This window comes from Charadrius vociferus, unplaced genomic scaffold (genome assembly GCF_000708025.1).
Source record: "Charadrius vociferus isolate BGI_N301 unplaced genomic scaffold, ASM70802v2 scaffold430, whole genome shotgun sequence".
Taxonomy (NCBI): domain Eukaryota; kingdom Metazoa; phylum Chordata; class Aves; order Charadriiformes; family Charadriidae; genus Charadrius; species Charadrius vociferus.
Genome location: NW_009646541.1, coordinates 1,522,619 through 1,526,550, shown reverse-complemented (window position 1 = coordinate 1,526,550; position 3,932 = coordinate 1,522,619). Strand labels below are relative to the sequence as shown.

General features: G+C 53.8%; 1 protein-coding gene across 1 annotated transcript in view; it reads right to left on the bottom strand.

Annotated features, from left to right (window-relative positions):
- Positions 1-3,932, bottom strand: part of PDGFA (platelet-derived growth factor alpha polypeptide) — a 41,649-nt gene that overhangs the window by 30,008 nt on the left and 7,709 nt on the right. The gene's annotated exons all lie outside the window — the stretch shown is intronic.

Below are 3,932 nucleotides of genomic sequence, written 5' to 3'. Positions count from 1 at the left end.
CGGGCATCCCCCCAGCCCCGAGCTGGGAGAGCCGAGGTCCAGACATCCCTCCATGCGGTGGCTTCTGCTCCCGGCCCCAGAGAGCCCGGACAGGCAGCTGTGGGGTGACATCGCAAACCACTGCATGCTCTCCCATGGGAGCCAGAGCTTTCCGCCCTCGGGATGCTCCTGGAAGCAGCCTGACCCTGTACTGCAGCCGAATCGCCCCGTACCAGCCCAGTCTGCCGTCTGGAAGAGCATCTTGTGTGGGGAGAACGTGTCAGTGCCTCTAAGGCTTCAGTGGTGACACGCATCCCTCTCAGTGGTGTGGCACTGGGGGTCAGGACAAGGCGGGCCGCAGTGTTATAATCTTCCAAAAAGTGTCTCTTCCCTGTGTAGCTTTGTGGCATCAGTGCGATTCCTTCAGGCTTATAAAAGCTTAAGCCATTGTAAACAAGGCGGCCTTGGAGCCTAGGTATCGTAGAGAGAATTCCTCTCCATGTCCTAGATAGTTAAGAGGGAAAAAAAAAAAAAAAAAAAGAAGAACATTTAAGACGTCATCTTTTCCACTAGTGTAAATGGGAGCAGCTCCGTTTCGCTTCAGTCCGGCCTCTCTGCTGTGCCATCGTTGTGTGAAGCGCCCATTAAGGCGAATGGGAATTACACACGGTGTGATGAGAAAGCAACAGATACCTTTGTAAATACTGCACCATCACATGAGCCACATGTATCCTTCCCGAGACACTCTGCCAAACTAGCAGGTGTTTTCTACATCAGGCCTTATATTAACACACTCCTACGTATGTCTGGCTGCATCTGCTGCATTAGCGATCGCTCGGTGCATAATGGCTGGGCTAGTTTGTGAAGTTAAAAACCGTGGGCAACAGCCCAGCCGCAGCGCGTACAAACATTAAACTGCTTCTGTTTGTACCGCAGGGCTTATTACTCCTGTTCCTTCGCGATGACTTTTTCTCGCTTTCCTCTTCTCGCTGCGTTTTTTCCTTGTTCCTGCCCATCCTTTCCCCGGTTTGTGGTTTCCAGATCGCCTCCCTCTCTTTGTTTTCTCCTTCTTTTGCCCGAGCTTCCCTGTCTCCTTTCAGTTTCTGTGGGTGCCGGAGAAGACGGCAGCTGCAGCCCTGCAGCCCCCCCACTGCAGCCCAGCCCCACAGCCCCGGGGCGATGGGGCGCTGCTCCGGCCGGTGCCTGTCTGGGGTCCGGGGGAATGCTGCTGGTTGGGGACACCACCGTTTCAACTCTGGGTGCTCTTCGTGGAAGCGAAAAAGGCGGGATCAGGGACCGATGCTGTTTGAGTGCCCGGTCCACTTCTACTCTGAATGCTGACAACTCCGGTGGATGTGTGTCCAAGCCCAAAGCCTCTGGGGGAAACGTGTGCCCTTAGCAACACCCAGCGGGAGATGCTGCTTTGGCGGAAGTCAGTGGCAGCAGCCTTTGGGGATTAGTCCTCTACTGTAATTACCAACAACTATGGAAGTACTCTGTGGCTAGGCGTGGAAGCCGTTCAGAAAGAAGGAAGGGCCGAATCTGGAGCCAGCAATCCTAGACTTCTACCAAAAACCCCATCCGTCCTTGCAGGGCTGACACTGAAGTTAGGCAGAAATTCCCAAGGGCATCAGAGGTGTGCCTGTTCAGCTCCCGCTGAAACGGGAGTTGGGGGCGTTACTTAATGAGAAGGATTTGAAAAACACTCTTCTATCCTCCTTTGTTTAAAACGAAGATGCCAAATCCAAGCATCCACGCTAGCATGGCGTCCCGTTCCCATTGCTCGTGCTTTCAGTCTTGTAGTTGTTGTCATGGTCCTTCATGGAGGTCTCACCTTTGGTCCCGGGCTCTCTTGGCCTTAGGGTTAGTGTTCTGCAGTACTTCCACGGCGTCTGCACACACACAAAGCACAACAGCTGGTGGAGCTCTTATTCATGGCTTAATCACTTCCCCCGGAGGTGTGCGGTGTGATGTGTGGTCTTACTCAGCCCTGGCTTTCTGAGGGATGGAGAGGCAGGGTCAAGCACAGCCCAGATTCAGCCCGGCACTTAAGAGCATGACTAACCCAGAGCGTGGAGTGTTCTCTTGACGTCATTAGGATGGACCTGCTTCTTTTCCGGCGTTAAGCAAGCATTTAGTCTTTTGGAGTTCGCCTCACCACACCCTTCCCATCTCATCCTCATCTCAGCATCGCATTGCGAGCTGCCCGCTGGCTTTGCACACATCCCCGATGACTTGCCCCGGGCCGTCCATCTGAGCTCATAACCACATCTTCTCTGGTGGTTCACCATGTGCCCCTGGTCCCACCCTCCCTAGGGGTTTGCTGTATCACTCTTTCGACTTTCCCCTCCATCTGGAATTTCCCCTGAAGCCCCTGAGCCACCGACTCCCATAAATGTCATCAGAAACCTCTTGCTGGGAGGGACTTTCTGCGTCGCGTCTTGTGTTTCTTTGCTTCATGGTTGCGTAATGCAAATTGGCTGTCGATTTAATTTGAAACGCCATTACACCAGAACAGGGCCTCAGCATTCGCAGCGCTTGAGAAAGATAAAACGGTGATAGGGAGCCAGATGGCTCAAGAGACTGGGAATCAGCGGTGGAGTCTTTAACGTCTACATCACTGCTTCAAAATGCAGCTCTGATCCACAGTCAACTTTGTGGTCTCAGTCCAATTTCTAGTGTACGTATGGTCATGCCAGAAAAACTTCCCCCATAAAACACCACCTGCTTTGGCCGGGAGGCCTGAAGAGGTGTGTGGTGGTCTCCTCGCACCGGAGTGAAATGTCACCTGCTGCACAAGGAGAACATGGCCACGGCGGCTCCAGCAGCGCTCATGCATGGTCGGTGGCAAGGGAGATTCCATTTGCAGCACTGCCCACCTGGCCGGCTTCCGTGGGAAAGGCATTTCCTTCCCTCCCAAATTACCTTTTGAGCCATTTTTAAAATAGCCTTGTGGCAAAGTCTCACGGAGACCGTACCTCTGCAGTGCTTGAGACTTTGATGCCACGCGTACCTAAGGGAAGACTCCTCGGAAGGGAAGGACACGTCGCCAAAGTATCAGTAGAAAGAGCAAGAAGCAAGTAAGAAATTTGTGTCTGGAGTGTCCCGAGGATAAAACCAGTGTGAGAACAGAATGTGGCCGTGCGCACAGGAGCCAAAAGCCATCCTAAGCTAAGCTGTGATTTCTCATGGCAGAGCCTTCCTTCCCGATGGTGGTTATTTCCTAACCTAGCTGTGCGCCAGTTAGAAAGAAGCAGGTGCCAGAGAAGAGGTGACTAAGACACGGCACTGAGGTCATTACACACGGGGCGGGAGAAAAGCAATCCGGCCTTCCAGCTTTCGTTTGCTAAACCGTAACACCCTGATGGGGCATCAGCCCCTTCACTGGCAAAGTCCGCACTGGATGCGAAGGCAGCAGAGCAGACGACTGTTTTCCCTTGCAAGACTTTTTGGCTCGAGTGTTGTCCCCTCCTCAGCCCGTGTTCGCTCAGCTGCTCTCTGCCGGGTTCCCCTTGCCCCCGCTGGAACGCCGCCCAGAAACTCCCTCCCCGGCTTCAGGGCCGACACCAAAACAGCCGAGTCCGGCTCGCTATGTGGGTCTCTGCCCCACCTCGCCGCCCCGCGCCGGTCCATCTCCTGCCTTCATCCTTCTTTTGGCTGCCCCCGGCCCCGTTGGATGCACGGGGCCAAGCCAGCGCCTGCCCCCCCATCGCCGGTCCCACACCGCGCGTCGACAGCTCCACGGCAGCTCCGGGCATCTGCTTTGTACCATCGGCGATTGTTTGGTTTATATTCGCCTATCGGGCTGCGACCCTGAACTGGCTTCTCCCTTAAAATTCCTTCCACTTGGCTCTGCCCACACTGTCCACAAAGCCTCTCAAAGAAATGCAGCTTGAAAAAAAAAAAAAAAAGAAAAGAAAAAAAAATATCTAAGAAGAGAAAAAAAAAAAAAA